Raw genomic sequence first — 19,892 nt, forward strand, 5'->3', positions numbered from 1 at the left:
CTAGCCCTAACATGACTTCTCACATATGAGCCAACTAGAATTCCTCTCATGTCATAATATTGTCTCTAAATTAACACTGCTTCATTGTGTAGTTACCTTGCATGGCGTATAGTCAATTTAATAAATCTAAGATATTTCTTCAATTATATTTGACCTAGAAGATTAAAGTCATGAAGTGATATATCATAAAAGACATCAACTATTCTACATCCCAATTTACATAAACATAAATTGTTATAGAGTGGATACAGTACAGTCAGGTGACTGTATAAGTATATAATGTCTATCATTCTAGAAATTTTCATTTTGAAGGAAGGAATTTCCATGTAGGTCTCTACAGATTTCCTTAAATTAACCTGGAAAATAAAAGGATTATTGAGGAACAAAGAGAAAAATAAAATAAAATAATTTCTAAAGTATTTTAGACATGGAAACTAAATTGTTAAATAAGCAGATATGGTAGAGCAGTAGCACACACACACAAATACTTAAAACCCTCATTCAGGTTGCTATTAAGTAGTATATAACATGTGGGTGCCTTGAATGTCTCCTGACATTATACCAAATTAGGAATAAATTATTCACTGACATGCATTTTGGAGAATGGTCTCTCATGACTTCCCAGCAATAGTCCCGATTAAAGAATAATAAAGAGAAATGAAAGAAAAAGTCTTCATAGACATGACTCTCAGACTCTTTGGACTGATTTTTTTGAATTCCTATATTTTTATTTTTGACACTCAGAAGTATCTTTATTAGTCTATTTTTTAAGAGTATTAGGGGTGCAATGAAGCAAATGTGGACAATATGTCCTTAGTTCCACTTTGTACAGGTATTAATGTCACCTCTATTTGAATGCATTTCAACCAACAGTTAGTTTACTGGTAAAATTAAGGTATGCTATCTTTTTAAAAGATGAAGCTATTCTTGAAAAAGCTAGAGTAGTTAGAATATGTTTAAAAAAATGGGTCTTGTAACAACAAAAAGACTACAATATAATAGCTATTCATAGAGCAACAGTAACAGTAAATAGCAACAAGCAAATAAGTGAAATTTTTATTAGGTATTGTCTTATTTTGTATTAAAACAATATGTAAATCAATGTCCTGTTTTTTCACTCTGAAAATTTAGCTCTTTATTTAACTTATCTCATTTACTTTTCTCATTTTTTTTTCTATATTGGTTGCTAACAACAAACACTCCTATATGCAAAAAAGCAAAAGTCCTGAAGTCTGAATAAAGAGAGGTTGAAATTCAGAACAGCAAAAAAAATGTTTTGACAATGATTACTTATCTGTCAGCTAAAGTTTGACTAAATCCAGCAGGATCCCAGGTAAACATGCTCTTAAAAATTTAATATATGCCACAAGGAAATGGAGTATGCCATTCTCTGCATCTTCTATATATCTGCCTCAACCTATGTTGTAATAGAATGCGAAATTGCTCACTTGTAAAACTATGACAGTGGGAGAAATTAAGAGAAATTCAATTAGAAAAGGAAAGCATTTTTTCACTTTCAACAGCAGCTATTTGTTGAAGGGAAACAAAATCAAAAGGATCATCAGACAGATATCCTCTATGTTAGACAGATCTAGTCTATACAATTTAATATCTTAAGAAGTTACTCATTAATATTTCTTAAAGTAACAAAGAGGTTTATAGGTAACACTACTGATGAAAATTACGTTTAAGTTAAGATGGAATACAAACACTATGAAATTCTGTTGTAATAGTCACTATGCCGGTTAATCATTGCTGTCAGAAACAAAGAAACAAACTAGTTGTTTGAGCAATTTGATCTAATTAGAAACATTTGATATGCTGCTGACTTCTAAATCAGGGACAATATTCTCAAAAACATGATAAACAACATCTGAACAAAGATCAGTTAGGCCATTTAAGGTTAGCAGACTTTTAAACTTCTAAAATTAATTTCATGAAGATTTTCAAAACCTGGTTTTGAAAAATAGACCCAGAGGAGAAAATCTGAGTTTTCCTCAGACAACAGAGAAAATTGGTGTATCAGAGCTGTTAAACTGTGCTTACAACAGTATTCCTTAACTCAAAAATTTATAAATAGTACTCCCACAGATAAATAATACTAATTTTAAAATGAATTTTAAAAATGCTGATACATTCTATTTTAGATATCAATTTAAGACACATGAGTCAGAATTAATTACAAAACTAAAAGTTAATGATTCTTCTTGCAAAAGGAATCTTGAAAAAAATGCAAATGTGCATACATTCAGAGAAAGTATCTTAAGGGAAGAAATCTCATAAAAATGAAGGAATGGGATGCAATTAATTCAAAGCGTTTGAATATAAAAATATTGTTTTCTGTAATTCGTTCTATAGCGTTATATAGATCATCCAAAAAAAAAAAAATAAAGAAATCAAAAGTTACAATGGGATACACAGCATCTTGGCTTAGGATAACGGTGATTGTAATCACAGATGTATAGATATATTTTAACTTGACTAGGTAAAGCATACCTAAGAATTTCTGAAACAATATTAGAAAAATTTTTGTCATCATTTGAGCCTGCTCAGCAACTAAACGCCCCACAGCCGCTCACCCACCCTCCCCCCACTTGGGAATGGGGAGGGAAACGGAGGGGCAAAGGGAGACTCGTGGGTTGATATAAAAACAGTTTAACAACAGTGACAGAACAACACGCTGACAGCAGCATCAGCAGACAATGTACAATACAGCTGCTCACCACCCGACACCCACCTGCTCCCAGCTGGTGATCCCCAACACAAAGACCCCACAGCCACACTCCTAGAAGTGAGAGCCCCTCCTGGCCCACTCCTGCCTTTATATGGTGATCACAATGTCACGTGACACGGCATATCGGCCAATCGGGGCCCAGCCCTCCAGCTGTGCTCCCCCCGCCCCCGCACACAGGTGAGGGCACTGGGACCTGGGGAGCCCCTGGGGTCTCAGGGTGCTGCAGCTCCTCCTGCTGCCAGACCAACGGGAACTCTAGTCCAGCCCCAACCAGGACAGGTGGATTAAGGTGACTGCAATCACAGATGTATAGATATATTTTAACTTGCTTAGGTAAAGCATACCTAAGAATTTCTGAAACAATATTAGAAAAATTTTCTAGAACATTTTTAGGTTGTGTGGTCTTGTAAAAGTTGAAAGGTTTTTTAAAATTAGAAACTAATACTCTAATTCTCTACTAATACTCTGCTAATATTTTTTAAGTTCTAACAATATGATACAAACAATTTGACCCTGGCAGTTACCCATCTATTGCAGTCATACTATCAGAAGAGCTGATATCATAAATCCACACTATTTTACATTAACTGTAGTTACAAAGAACAAATGTACATTAATATAATTGATACAAATTACTGTGGATGTACTGTAAACACATCTTGTACTGCTGTATATTTTTATGAGATTTAAAGTACTGTTGATAAAGATGATAAAATAGAACATTTTTGTTCTATTTTATGCTTTATATGACTTTCTGAATAAGAGGCTAAAATGATACAGAATCAACATAATGTATGTTTTCAAAGGCTAAATTTATTGAAACAATCTATGAAGGATTGTCATGAATTCTGTAACACCATTTAAAGTCAAGAATGTATTAAAAAAAAATGTATGGTCTGTTTTAATACTCTCCATTTCAATCACATTTACTTAGACGTGAGGTAGTGCTTAATTCATAGGAGTTATGGCCTCCATTGTGCCACATACAAGTCTCGATTACAGTGTTTCTTCTGACTTTATCACATATGAAACCATTAATATCAGCAGTATTAAGCAGTTTTATGGCTGGTACTTAAAGACTTTCATGACTACATTAAAGGAGGCTAAAAAGTTACCATATTTCAATGTAAAATTCTTTCTAATGAACTCTTTACATAAGTAAATACAATAAATAGTCTTCAGAAAGGTGAAACCTTCAGTATATGTTCCCAAATTACTTAGCTTGGGAACTGACTGATTTGGACACTTAATGGAACCAGTTGATCTCAGTAACAATTTGCCTCTACTGGGGGAAGAGTCAATATTCATAAAATAATTTGTGTTATAATACATTGATAATCCTAACTTTATAGTGAGTAACTATTTCAATTGCTTGATTTGATTTTCATTGTATATTTATCTTTACAATACATTTTTTCATACTCTCAAATCACTTTAGTAAAATTATTTATTCAAGCAAAAGACTAGCAATTTACTGTTGGATTTTTTTTTAATACCCTAATAATATATTAAAAATATTGCAAATGCAAAACATTTATCATAAAACTAAGTGAAAAATTTAACACACATTTTGTGTAGCAGTTCTTCAAGTAATCTTTCCAGAGAACTTAAAAAATTAAAACTTGTTTGTTTTCTTTAACCAGTATATTTTTCTTCCCCCTCCTGCCCTGAATGTTTAAATGTTTTAAATAGAAACACTTTGCTACTACACAGCCCACAGGTGGCAACAAATTTCAGCTGAATACACTTTATTATATTCTTTCTGTTCAAGGCTCAGTCACACTCCAAAATTAATACACTACTTTAGTGAAATAATACAGGAGATAATCCATCTCCATTGGTCCTTTGGTAACAGTATGATGGGAAAAGAGTATTAGTCTTTCTGCTAACTCTTCTGATTTTCCCACTTTTTCATCTACCCACCATCTCTCATCCTTCTCTTTCTATTAAAACAAACAAACAAACAAACAAAAAAAAACTCAAACCCCCCCAAACAAACAAAGCCCCCCAAACCAACCAACAAACAAATCCAAACTCCAAAAGAACTAATTGCCTTAAGTATAAATGATAAAAGACTCAAACACAGAGAAAATCATATGTTATTTTAACTTTTTTTCTCTCTGCCATAAATCATTCACTTTTGAATCCTTGTCTTTATATATTGGATATTGTTCAGAGCAATGACCAGTATTTAAGCCTGTGAAATATTTAGTACACTTATTAGTAACAAAAATAGATAAATAAATAAAAGAATTGTGTACCATTTAATGAATTGCTAGGAAAAGGTAATTTACCAGATTAGATCATTTTTGTCTAAATTTGGACATCTGCATTCAGATGGTTGTGTGACTGCATACCTACACTTCCATTATACTGAGTGGAGGCTTGGTCATAAAGTCATCTGGAAAGATTTTCAGTTCATCTGAAAACAGACTTCAATACTTGATTGACTCAGTGTTTATTCAGCCCTTGCTTCCACTCACTGAATCAACTATGTCTCCAATGACCATAATGGGGTCTTAGACATCTCCCTCATATATTCCCACCCAGACTGTAGACAGCTGAAGTTAGGCAAGAATAATCCTACCCACAAGAGTTTAAAAAGAAGGTATGTTCTTTTATATTGACTAAATATTTTCAGCGATATTTCTCATGTTTGTGTTATTTATTTTTTATTTATTTGAATGTTATTTAAATAATATTTCCTTATGCAGTAGAAAAAATCATCTAAGAACATTCACTTATATTACTTCAGATATTAAGTTTCAATTTCATATACTGTCCCAATACCTGAGTACTGTGGTATTTTATCAGTTTTTCCTCTGCACCATAGTCCAGATGGAGAATTTTGAGCTGCAGCTGCTCTTCTAAAAGTTCCTCCTGTACATGGCAGTGTTTTTCCTGTGTCTGGCAAATCTTTCCTTCCAGTTTTTCTATGTGATTTCCATTATTTTTAAGCTTAAAACCAGTTTAGATTATATGTTATAATTTAGATGGAAAAGCTTTCATTCCTGCCAAATCTTTATTTCTCTTTCTAGAAGTATACAATTTAAACAAACATTTTATTATATTGTTTCATTGATCTCAAACCCTTTCATCCTTGCCTATTAATTACAGGGATGAAAAGTATGAGCAATCAAACTACATTATTTTTTACACAGCTTTGTCAAGTTAAAAGTAAAAATAAACAAAGAAACAAACAAACAAAAAGGCATTCCTCTATAAATACATATGCAAGAGAGGGGGAAGCAGACACAGCTTGTTTTCTTGGAGTTTACATGGCCATATCAATAGAAAATTAATTTAACATAAATCTCCAGAGTAGGCAAGAAAATTACTGTAGGATAAGGCAGAATGTAAATATTCTCAGATTGTGTGCATTTTTTTCCTTTTAGTAAATGTGAGGTAGCCTATCCCTTTTTCACTGAAAGAAAAACAAAAAGTCATTGCATTTTTTTCCCATGGACTCTCAGTTCATACAGAGTGAGATTTGCTATAGAGTATCTAGTTCCTGTGAGTTCACATGCTCATTTGCTTTCTGTCATAACTTGGTCTTCTTAACGTCCCTTTATTGAAAAGATATTAATTTTATTTTGTCTTTGCTGCTACCTAAGAGAAGACATTTCACTCTCTTGTGCTTTAAATCCCTTATCTATAAAAATCCATTTTATACCCCAAAAATACATATATAAATACACAAATATGAGATCCTAGTATTTTAAAAAATTAAAATTAAATTGCACATCCTTGGTAAAAAAAATAAATCTCTGAATGTAAAGTTCTAGATAAGAGTTAAATTTTGGTATCACCACAACTGTTACTCATGAGTTCTTTAAAATTTTTATATTTTTTTCATCCAGGACTATCGTTAAGTATTAAATAATGAAACTACTTCTATCAGTTCAAACTGAAGGTAATTGTGAAGTTCTGTAGAATTGTCACATAATGTCATGAAACATTAGAACTTACTTTTTATGAACAACAGATAAGTGTAAATGGTATTTTCAAGAATATTACTGCAACTCTCTCACACGTTAAATGTTTCCTAAATCAAAATAATACTTCATGTAAATATTTATCTAAGTTTTTGTACTAATGTTGTATGTCTTTATGTATGACTAAAGCTTATAAATTACTAACACTACATATTGGGCAGACAGCTCTTTATAGGAGTGAGGGCTTTAAAGATTAATTTGTCGCTTTCTTGAAGAGTTTCTGAAAGTAGGCCTGAGTAGAATAACAATTATAAACTTTTACAAATTCACAGTTTTAGAGATTTCAACACACTAACTGGTACAAATTCAAACAGATTATCCCAATCCCTTTTCCATCAGTAGTAAAGGGAAGATTTTTCAGATTTTTTTATATACTGTATATTTATGTGTTATGTAATCTGGAAAGTGTATTTAATAATTAAGAGTGTTGAAGTTCATCATGAGGTGATCTGGATTATAAATAACTATTGGTTTTCCCATTAAAAAATATGAATAAATAAAACATCTTTTTTATTATTATTTTAATGTTTCCATGGAAAAGTGCTGCTTTCATAGTCCTTTGAGTTCATAGATTTAAGAAATAATATTTTTCTTTATGCCCAAATTCTGTTGACTTTACACAGGACAAGAACAAGACATGAAGTCATCCTCTTTGGAATTGACAAAAACTACTTCTGCTTCTCCACCTAAAGAAGTCCTGCAGCCCACGTAAGTAAGATAAGCAGGTCCAGATGACCATAAAATTCAGCATGGATGACCTGTTGTAGAAAACTATATTCTTTTTGCCCAGTACAGAGGGCATTAATCATCTTCAGAAAAAGAACCTCAAAGAAAAGTAATTCAGATTGAATTTACAGTTCCTATACTTCTAGGGAGTTTCTTTAGAAATAAGTCTCAACAGAATAAGTTCCCAGGTCCCAGCTCATCTAGATGACACTGACTAGCTTCTGTAACAAAACAGCATTATATCAGTTAAACCTACAAGCAAACAGCATGCCATAACTTTTCAAACTTTTGACTGGCTTCTGTAAGGCTGTAATTTAACACAAATGAAGTTCTGTATATTTCGTGACAAACTGTGTGCTCTTAGGTTTCTGATCAGCTTCTTTTCTGGCAGAGAACTTAAAAATAGTCTCTAAAAATGGTTTTCCCACAAGTGTGAAGGTTTACCACTTCCTTAAATAAAAGTCACCATCAATTTCTTATTGTGTCCAAGCAAAAAGAGACAGCAGAATTAGCTCAAATATATCAGTACTTCTTCTGAAAGAGATATGTCATTCCCACTTTTTGTACAATTTTAATAATAAACATGTATCTTACTCAGAGAACAGGCACAGTATTCTTCTCATAGTGATAAAATAAACTCATGGTAGAAGAACAACAACTCTTTGGTTTATGAGTGAATATTTTCAATTGCTCTGTAAAAAATTAATTTATAATATGATAAACTTACTGAATTGTTATTTGCCTTCCTATATATTGTCCTAGCTCCATATTTGAAAATGCAATTGGAAAAGAAAGCTATAGAAAGCTATTTCTCTGGAAATATTTAATAGCTATTAAGCAAATATGCAATCAGAAGGAGTTGCCTATTGTATAACTACAGTGAGTTCCCTGACGTGATTCTAATCTTGCAGGTATCAGTGTTGGAGTGTACATTCCATATATGCAAACTCAGGATCATTTAACTAGCACCTTATGTGTCTTTGTAAAAACCCACCTCACTCCTCAGAGTACCAAGATCTTTATCAGAGTCCCATATACTGAAAAACAACAGGTGCATGGGAATGAGAGAATAATTGGGTATCTATGTGGGAAAAGGTTTCATAAAGGAGTCATTATCAAGAAAACAAGTATTTCATATTCTTCATTACTTATCAGCAACTATGGAGAGATTACCCTTCCAAAGCTTGCTAGGAAATAGATAGCTTATTCAATTTTTTAAAACCGGCATATAGTGTAAAATATACACTTAAACACTCTGGAAATAAATAGTTTATCTCCAAATATCACAGACACAACAATTACATGACAAAATACAGTTTTGCTATAAAGTTACCTTAGGTATCAGAAATTATATTGTCTACTGATTTCTGTATTCTACCTTTCCCTTTCCAGACTTAGCTTTACTAATTAGTCCACTACCATGACTGTACATCTTGTATAACATAAGCAAACACAGTATCACTGAGCATATGAAAATGCTAAGCCATTTCTGCTAAACATCTGACGTGTTCTTCCTGTACGTATTTCTCCTTATGAAACAAGGTGAAGGTAGATTTAGCTACTGTGACAAACATTGCTTACATTGTGCAGTGATGCATTTGTCACACAAATGAGAAATGTTGTCAGAAATGTATAGGTTGAACAGCAAATAGGTAGTCAAACTTGTGTCCCATGAATGCTAAGCAATATTAGAATTTCCTAGTGAGGAAACAGCTGTCAAATAGTCATAATGAACAGGCTAACTTTTAGAAGCACTGAAACAAGAGGATGAGGGAAAAACAGATAATGTCTGACTGATCAACAAGATACTTCTGATTAAAATAATAGTCACACTTGATGATAGATTTTTCAACAAAAGATATTAGAGAGATGGGAAAGATGAGCAGCCCATAGGAAAAATGCTTCCACTGAAGTAGGAGAATACATGAGGAAGTGACTGTGGGCTGTTATGGTCAGCATCTTCCATTAGTCCTTGGGAAGTAAATGTAAATTCTTTATTATTTCTCAGTGAGTCAATGTTACTGATAAACAACTGGTGGTTATATTTAAATCTGGAAACAGGAAAGTGGAGACTATGAACTACTGTTTTTTGCTAAGAATGAAAAAAAAAAAAAAAATTACTGTTATGTGGATATATTTATCCATAGGGAGCTGACATTTCTGGAAGCCAAGTGTTAATAGTCAATTAGGAGACAGTTACAGATGAAAGGGGTTCTCATCCAAAATGATGCCATGGTTTGAGCCTGGTCAGCAGCCCAACACCACACAACCGTTCACTCCTCCCTTCTCTTCCAGCAATGAGAAGGGACAAATGAGCCAGGATTGGGAATCAAGATAGGACCGGCAGATTCTTAACTTTTGACTATGATTGAGCATTATGACCACAATACTCATTCATCACTTACAATTTGTCACGGGTTTGAGTGAGTGGTGTGTTTTTATGGTAGCAGGGGAGGGGGCTATAGAGGTGGACCACTGTGAGAAGCTTCTTGAAGCTCCCCCAGCTCCAAGTCAGCTTCACCTCTGCACCAAAACTGAGGCAATCGGCTGAGCCTCTGTGATAACGTATTTAAGAAGGGACGTGGTGATGAGCAGTGGGACTTGTGAGGAGGAGTTGTGGCAGCTGCGTGAACACCAAGGTCAGTGGAGGAACGGAGGAAGAAAGGAGGGGGGAGGCATGCTGGAGCAGAGACCCCCTGTATCCTGTGGGGAGACAGCAGGGTGGCCCCCCCACCACTCATGAAGATCTATGGTGGAGCAGACACTGATATATGGCCTGTGAGGTCATTTGCATAGCCGACCAAGGTGACTGTGCCTGAAGAGGTCTGGGATCTTGTGGGAAAATATAGCCCCCCGCTGTTGTAGTTCAGCGCTGGGAGGATTGCACCATGTGGGGGTGTCCCACACTGGAGCAGCTCGGGAAGGGCTGCAGCCCATGGGAGGGACTCTATTTGGAAAAAGTCGGTGTCCCACGCTGGAGCAGTGTAAGGAAACACTGCTGGCTGTGGGAGGTACTCATGTTGGAGGAAGTTTGTGGAGGACTGTCTCCTGTGAGAGGGACACCACGATGGAGCAGGGGGAAAAAGTTCCAGAAGCACCCCTCACTGAAGATGGAAGAAGCAGGACTGACCACACCCCCCATTCCCTGCCCCTGTGCCACTGGGGGAGGAGGTAGAGATATTGGGAGCAGAGCTGAAACCAGGAAGAAGGGAGTAGTGGTAGGAAGGTGTTCCCAAGTTGTGGCAATGCTTCTCACTGTCCTACTCTGTTAAGTGTTGTTGTTAGCATCTGTAATAAATCCATGTTCTTTTTTTTTCTTCCCCTAGTGAGTCTGCCTTTTGCCCGTGACCATAATGGGTGATCTGCCCCTGCCGCTCCTATCTGAAATCCCAATCCTGGCTCATTTGTCCCTTCTCATTTCTGGAAGAGAAGGGAGAGTGAGCAGCTGTGAGGTGCTCAGTTGCACTCTGAGCTCAAACCACAACAGGAGTCCTCATGCTCAGGAGGAAGGAGCAGCACAATGTGTGATGAATGGACCACAATACCTGTTCCATATCCCCCTGTGCTGCTTGGGGGGAGGAGCGAGAGAAAATTGGTAGTAAAGTTAAGCATGGGAAGAAGTGAGAGATGGGGGGAAGGTGTTTTAAGATTTAGTTCTTATTTCTTATTATCTTACTCTGATTTAATTGGTAATAAATTAAGTTGATTTCCCCAAGTGCAGTCTATTTTGTCCATGACATTAATTGGTGAGTGATCTCCCTGTCCTTATCTTGACCCATAAGACTTCCATTATATTCTCTCTCTCATGTCCAGTTGAGGAGGGGAGTGACAGAGTGGCTTTGGTGGGCACCTGCTGTTCAGCCAAGGTCAACCCATCACACACTGTTATGTCCTATGATAAAAGTTTCTACTTAAAACATTCTAATGCTTTTTGGAGGTCTAAAGGTCTTTTAGCGGCCTTAAGAAGGGCCTTGATGTAATCTTAGGGATCACCAAATTTAAAAAAGGAACATATATTGCCACTATGAGCTCTGACAACTGAAATATCCATCTTAAAGGGTACCCCAAATAAACATAAATCTATTAACTTAAAATAAAATCTTAAATCAAACAGAACCATAGCCTCCTCTTAAGCTTCCTCTTGGTTAAAGAAGAAGGTGTAGGTTATCATATCTTTCACTGATGAAAATAATATATAACAATCTAATGTTCATTCCTTATAGATTTCTGAGTGCAATTTTGAAAGAATTCAAGAAAAAGAACAAGAGGTTTTACTTCCTTTAAAAAATTATTTTGAATTTTTGCATGATATTGCTAATGGCTAACCTTAAAGGACTAACATACAATACAGCTCTAAAAATTATGGGCAACAGAGTATTAAGTTTATGTCAAAGTTAAGTTTCTTTCATTAGGGTTTGTTTTTTCCAAAGTTTCATTTGATATCTACAAACCAAAAAAGCCTTTGCATACTCTCACCAGTTTCAGCAAGATGATGTCATCAAGGGATTCTGTTATTCTATCTTCATCTATTGACAGGATGTTATTATAGTGGTATATCATTCTGCTGCCTATCATAAGGTTTTCCATTACTAGACACAGTTATCAGTTGCCTACAGCTTTGCCCAACTTCATCTGTTTGGATTGAAATATGTCTTGCTGAGTTTTTGCTCAGGGCCAAATTATCTTGAAAAGTGTAAATGAAAATAATATGGTTATTTAGAAGAATGATATTAATAAATATATGTGTGTGCATGTAAAGAGAAAGAGATATAATTTATCTTAAAAGTTTTATATCCATTCTGTTGAAAAGTTTTGTTGTCTTGGAGAAAGGCAGTGCCTTGTTATGACTGCTATTCATCCTGTCTTTTTGCTGCCTTGTAAATAAAAAATTTAGAGAATGTTTCAAACGGACCTAAGTGGTTTTTGCACACTTTAGCTTGGTTGGCACAAGGTGGAGAAAAATGGCAAAAATTACTTCTCAGCTAGAGAATGTGTCTGCTTGCCAAATCTGTTTGACCTCGTCAAGTTAGACAATGCACCACAACAAGCAATGCATTCTTTCACAGTTGTTCCTTTTGAAAAGTATACATATGAAAGAGGTGAATCTAATTTTACTTTTTAGGCTGGGTACCTCCTGAAATCTATTTGATTTATGAGCAGGTTGTGATGCTCATTTTACTTAAAAAAAAAAAAAATCACTGTAACAAAGTCAAATATTCATCATTCACAGTACATCAGAATTAAGAATGTTATGTATCTTAATTTCTGACCATATTTACATGTTTGTAGATTTATCACTTGATATTGTCACTTCCTTTAAACATCCAGCTTATATGATGACTTTAATCATGCAGAGGGCAAATAGTTCAGCATTTTTATTTCTTATAATTTATCTTTCAGTGTTCAAAGTACAATATTGAAGTGCTGATCTGAATAAAAAAATATCCTTGGCTAATAATCTTCTTGATGTGAGTTTCCAAAACCTTCAAATTAATTCACACATAGTTGTGTTTGGGGTTTGTTTGTTTGTTTGGTTGGTTGGTGTTTTGTTTTGTTTTAATTTCTTGATCATGCACAGTGCACAAATTACTTCCAAAACAAGATCCTGGAACAAACTCCTGATCCATTTGGTGGCAAATTCTGAACCTGCACCCTACAAACAACATCAATATGCACCAGCTTACACAATTTGAACTGAGAAACACAGGTCCCATGATGACACAACTAAAAAGAAAGTATAAACATAGCCACTGATTTTGAGCACAATGGTGTCTGAGTCAGCGTCCTGTGATGTGAGAATATAGCACTATTATCATTTTACAGATAGGCAGTTGAAGCAAACAGATTTGAGGACATGGATTAAAAGCAGATAAGGAGCCTCACATAAAGCAAAAATAAAATGTGACTTTGTTTTCTATCAGAATGCTCATTTGGGTTATGTGAGAACACATATTAATTACTTTTTAATTTGAAGCAGTTTGAACCAACATCATTCCATGTTATTCTGAGTGGGATTGCTCTTTCAGTCTTTCTTGCAGTCTTCCCCTTTTCATAGGCAATTTTAACAGTTATTGAATCAAAGTGAAACAGAAAAACTTGTCTGTGCCCAGGAACTGTTGTCCTCCCCTGCAATGTGTATGACCTTGGCTCAAAATGCCAGTCAGACAAAGGACAGACCTGAACCTTGTTTTCTTACATCTTCCGTTAATGGTTCTGTCGTGGAGCTGACGTGGAGCTGGGGGAGCTTTGAGAAGCTTCTCACAGGGGGCCGTCCTGATAGCCCCCTCCCCTGCCACCAAAAAACTCCACCACTCACTCAACCCAGGACAGGTTCTTTGCAAAAATCTTTAACTGTTCAAAGCAAATTATCATTGGCTACACTTGTACTTGGGAAAGATCAGTCTGCTACAGATCAGATGGCAGAATCTCAGATTGGATATTCAGAAAAGTTTAGATGAAGTACCTTGCTTGAATTCTTTGGAGAGGCCAGGCAAAGTTCTAGTACAGCAGTTCAGTATTCAACTTTTTTTTTTTTTTTTTTCATTAGATTTCATCAACTTTTTGCCAACAGCATGGGAGGAAAGAGTCTTGCAGACAACTTACTTCAGTGTACATCCTTGGTCAATTCCTTAATCATTGCCTTTCCTGTGGTAATAAGCAAGGACCAATGTAAATGATAGAATTTTGGTATACATGTAAGATATTTTCATAAATTTTAACAAAAGCTGCTGATCTGAAGTTGCAAAAGTTTTCCGTTTTTTTGTATTTTTTTTTTTTTTTAAATCTAGTAATCATGGAAGGTGAAGAGAAAAAGATTAACTTTTAAAGAATACTTTATAGTTTCCTATACAACTGTTTGCCTATGAAAAAAATTTGTCCATATTAAGAAACAAAATAAAACAAAACTTAAGTTACTTGTCAATTTGTATTAATCACATGCACAGAACCACAGGTTTAAAAATTTTTCAGTATTCTTAAGGCAGTCATAACCTATTATTCTTTTCTTAGTATGCTGCATCTTTTAAATATATGCTTCATTTCTTTGTCATCAGGCTCTGTCCCATGTTGGAATTATTCTCTGCTGTTAATTAGAAGTGACTATGATTTGATTAATCTCAAACATGTGTTATGCATATATACACAGTATGGAAAACTATATTCTACATTTTTCTACTTAAAACATGCTCGAACGTAATGGAAATAAGCCAAACATTTTTTAATGACTCAGGACCTAATCTTATCACAATGAGCAATATGGATATGATCAAAATAAGACATTCTAATCCATTTGAAGTGTTAAAAGTTCACAGAAATATGCACTAATCATGTACAGTATTTCTCAATATAATACAAACAGGATTTCAAATACGTGAATGCATACCATCTGAACGTCATTGCTATGTGTAAATCTTAAGTTCTCCACCTCTTTCTTAATTTCCACAAAGTTTTGTCTCAGTCTGACAATTTCCTTTTCCTGGTCGCACATTGTTGGCATGGTTCCCAACTAGACATTTTTGAAGACACTACTCACATTTTTCAGACCTAAAGAGCTGCAATATTTCCATACTATTTTATATAGCTCTTGGTCTTGACAAGTCTTTAATAACTAGAGTACAAGTGTAAGCTCATTTATTAGGACAGGATTATTTATATGCTTAAATTAAATTTTGAAGTTAGTAATTATATAGTTATAGAAGAAAAGTTTGCTATGTAAGGAAAGTCAAGCATACGATTAAATGTTTTCTGGGTTTACAATTGTCTTTAAAGATCCCTCCTAAATAGAAAAGTTTTGAATACTTTATGTCATATTAATGTAAGTGCCTGTGCATTTTTGTGCAAATAAAAGTACTGTGAGTATTAACAAAAGTTCTCTAAGTTATTTCCTCAGGCTATTCAAGAGAGATTATTTTAAATAAGTTAAATCTAACAATTTTAATGTTTAAAAATTATAATTATTTAATTTGCTGCCTGTAATCTTTTTGATGTAGAACTTTGTTGTTATTATGATTGTTATTATACAGCCTCCAGTAGTAAGTGAAATATAATTCTAATTAATTTTTCCTACAGCTGTATACAAATCAATAAGTGTAAGCATCCCAAAAGAAAAACATGCCGTATGACCCTCCATGTTCCTAATGAATGCAAATAAGCTGACCTTTCTCTGACAACTATGAATATTGTTTCACAATTTTGCCATTGAAATTGCTGTAATCAGCAATTCATACAGCAGATATGGAGCCAATATTAGTTACAAATAACTGTTAATTACAAAATGGTGCATTGTACAGTTATCACGGTGAACAAACTTTATGATTTGGGGAATCAGTTCCTCTAGCATATTTTGTTGAATAAGGCCTTCGAAGAAAACATGAATGCTCTCTTTACTTACATATAAAAAAATATTTTATTATTGAATTACTCTGTTTTTAATTCTTCTTTTTTATTGTCTGAAACACAAATACCTTCAAAACTTGATTTATTACTTTCTAACAATAATACCTTTTTTATAAGAAGGTCGGTGAAAATTAAATGAAATGCAGATCACAGTCAAAAATATAAAAAAACAGGATTCTGCTTTTAAAAGGGGCAGTATGTCCATGAAAATACAGTATTTCTCATGCAATGATATAATAAAACTGTGAATGAATACTATAGATATGAAACAATGAGCTACTGTAGTACTTCTACATCTAGTATTTATTTCTCATAAATACTTTTCAAATAGTGCTGGAAAAATTAACGTATAAATTAAAGCTATAGCACATTTTTAACATCTATTTTAAAATGAAAAGCCCATAAAGGTTTAGGAGGAATTGAAATCTGGAGCACTTGCAATAGATCATTCTAGTTTCTTCAAAACATTAGAAATGTCTATGAAAATGCTATTTAGAAGAGATTTGAAGAAATTATACTTACATTAAACATCTTAATTACAGATGTATGTCAACTTCAGAAAAAACAACAGGATCAAAAAAAAAAAAGAGAGAAACAATGAAATGTTCTGGTTTATCATGTCTATTTGATAAAAAGCTTAAAATGCATATGACTGGAAAGTACCAGACTCAACTGAATATGAATTAATTAATATGCTTAAAAGTCTCCTTGTTTTGAAGACAGAAGTTATTCAATTCTTAGAAGTAATTTCAGTAAAATTATTAGTTCTCTTTGTCTTATTTTCATATTTTGCAATAACTACATTTCTGATTTAATAAGCTTTCAATGCTCAGATGTCATAATAGAATATCAGCTGATGTCATGTTCGTATAATATGTGTGATATTTTAAAAGAACAGTCCTTTCTTGATGACATTTCCTCAAGATCTCTACTCTCATACTTGTAATACTTTCATGTTCAGAATGAATCCCTGCTACATCTCACTCAATATTGATCTTCAAGGCATTTCTCCCAATCCTTTTCCCAGTGTGGTCACTGAACAGTATAAAAGTTCAATAGGAAGATCAGCTGCTCATCCACTTTTTGCTAAAGCAATTTGTATTATGGATTTATTTTAGCAGTCTACAGTGGCAGTTGCTGTTTTTACTATTTAAATGCTTTGATTATCTGACCTTGCTTACTTTATCTTTTTAAGTGCTGTGCATGGGCTTTAAAGTTGATCAATAAATGGGGATTCCTCCACCACATTATGCTGAAATCAATCCTGATTCAGACTATTTGTATTTCACTCTTATGAGTCCATCTGTCTTGCTTAATTTTATATTCTCTTTTCTTAAATAATTTTGCCTGCCACTGCAAATACTTACTGTCAGGTAGATTTCCGTTGCAATCAATTCACCTTTTCCCAGTAGTAACAATAGTGTTTGGGAAGACACAAATGTATAGGATCATATCCTATACGTGGACAGCCATCTCCTGTGTTATTGTTATTATTTAATTTATTTATTTAAGTATTTGTGTCACAGGTACTGTGTAAGTCAATAAACACAAATTTTCACTTACTTTGGGTCTCAATTTTTCCCACAATATTTAGAAAACAGAGTTTGTGGACTTCTTAACCATAGCTTTATAGTTTCATGTTTATAGTTTTATGTTGTCTGCATTAAAATCAAAATATAAAGTACAAGCTTATTAAAATTGTTCGTATTTTCATTTAATCTGAGAGAAACAGATAAAGTAATGAAGCCAACCAAACTTCATCCATGACACAGTAAACTTTAGAATTCTCTGATCAAATTCAAGAAATATAACTAGTCCTGAATTTGTGCAGTGTAAAATATTGCACTCTCCGAGAAACATCTTGTTATATATGGTATCTAATTTATTTAATATAGATAAAAATTTCAAATATTTAAAGTTTTGAACTTCTTACAAATTTTAAAATTTACCTTGCTTAATTCATAATTAAAAGATTATCACAGCTGTAAGAAGCCTTAGCATGGATATGTCAAAATAGAAAAAGAAAATGAAAGTAAATATAAAATCTAACAGTGCAGTTAACATGCTATTCATGGAGTTCTGAGCACTTAGGGAATTATCCACCTAGAACATATAAAACTTACTGAATTACTACTTTGATCTCATTTAAGCATCTCCACAAATGTTCAGAAAAAGAAATACCATTTCCCCTTTCTTCAACTAAATCACACGCGCACACACAAAACCCCCATTCATTTGGATTTACAATAAATTAATCTGAATTAAAATAGAGTCGGTCACTTTACTAATTTCCTGTAATGCTTATGTCATAATTTACTACTTCTGTAACAATGCATCACAACTACAAAATAATGTGAGATGCTTAAAACAGTTTTTATCTTCAATCTTGCAAACATGTGAACAGTTTTTCACATATTTTTAAGGTAACTGGTTTTGTGAGACTGCTGACATTCAAATGTTTGAAAGACTGAGGCCTAGAATGCCATTAAGATCTGATAATACTTTACTCAGCTTACTAGATAATACATTATCTTTCCTGCATAAAAAGAAACTTACCCGTTTCTTCAAATTTCTGGTTCTTCACCTGATTGAGACTATTTCTACTTATTCCAGGTTATTGAAGGTCCAGTGGACATGGAAGTCTTGAGAATATGCTATTATTCCTCTGACCCTGGTATTCTTACCTTAAAGTTCTCCACACTTTTCCTGATCTTTAAAGAGAAAATAGGAATTATTCAATTATAAATTTGACAACAGAAACAAGATGAACCTTTTGTAATGGCTGGGAGCATTTCTGCCTCAGTTGCAGCTCCATATGGTGCACACTGTGATGTCTCTCATGAGGGAGGAAGGACAAAAGGGGACATGACCACAAATATCTTAAACATTTATGTAATTAGATGATACTAATATTAACATAACTTAGAAAAAATAATGGGATGACAGAGGTATAAATCATATTAACACCAGTGATGATGGTGGTGAACACTTGGCCTATTTTGTGAAAGTAATTATCAAACTTATGTTAAAAACATGGTCCAAGTGAAAGTAAACACATAAAGTAGCTAATAATAAACAGTCACTAAATGAAGAAGAGCAGATCAGGATTTTCAGTGCTATTTGTGTATGTACATGTAAAAGAAATGGCTTAGGCATATAATGTAGAAAGTAGCCCATACTGAAAAAAGCAGCAAATACGCAACAGTTCCTTGCACAATGGCACAATGCCATTTTTGTTCTTTTCTGGATATGAATAATTTCAGAAATGCAAAATAATGGTTTCTAAGATTTGCTTATTTAAGACTTCAGTATGTATACTTATATTTTTTAAGTTATTGATTAGTAATTGTATTAAAATCCTGCCCTCTCAGTATTTTTATAAAGATTTTAATTAATGCAGAATGTCACTGAAAACAAATCAGTTTTTACTGATAATTCATTTCAGATTTTCAGGGGAAAATTCTGTCTTCTCCTTTTAAAATTCCACTAACCAGCAAAAGCACCTATTTCATTATGGAGCAAATTCCTTCAAGCACTTCTGGAATTTGTGTGTAAAGGGGGGGTTGCCTTTGTCATAATCTTGGCCACTTAGAAAATAAAAGTGAAAATGCAAAGGTGGATAAGAATTACTAGAAAGTATTACACAATAGCGTCTAATATATGATGGGGGGATGGTTCAATTTATGCAACACTTACTAGTATCACTTGTGAAGATTTTTCATTTTATTGTGACAGCAGAGGGGAAATTTAGAAGAATTCACTGTGCCAAATACATTTCTGCAGAGCACAGCTTAAAAAAGACAAGTCCATACTGTTTCCCTCAGGTGGGTAAATGTTAAGAGAGAAGAATCCAAGTTTCATGATGCAGCAGCACAAAGCTGGGAAGTGAAAATTATGTTGCAGCAGAGTCCTGAAAATATGACTGTAAAAGTTAATCAATAAAATGTCTATTCCTGTCTATTCACTAGAGGCCCCAGCTGCATAGCTTCACACAATCGATACTACAAATTATTACGATTTCCAGGTTCCCACTGGACATTCTG

This window comes from Tyto alba, unplaced genomic scaffold (genome assembly GCF_018691265.1).
Source record: "Tyto alba isolate M040663 unplaced genomic scaffold, T.alba_DEE_v4.0 Super-Scaffold_9, whole genome shotgun sequence".
In the NCBI taxonomy this organism is placed as follows: Eukaryota; Metazoa; Chordata; class Aves; order Strigiformes; family Tytonidae; genus Tyto; species Tyto alba.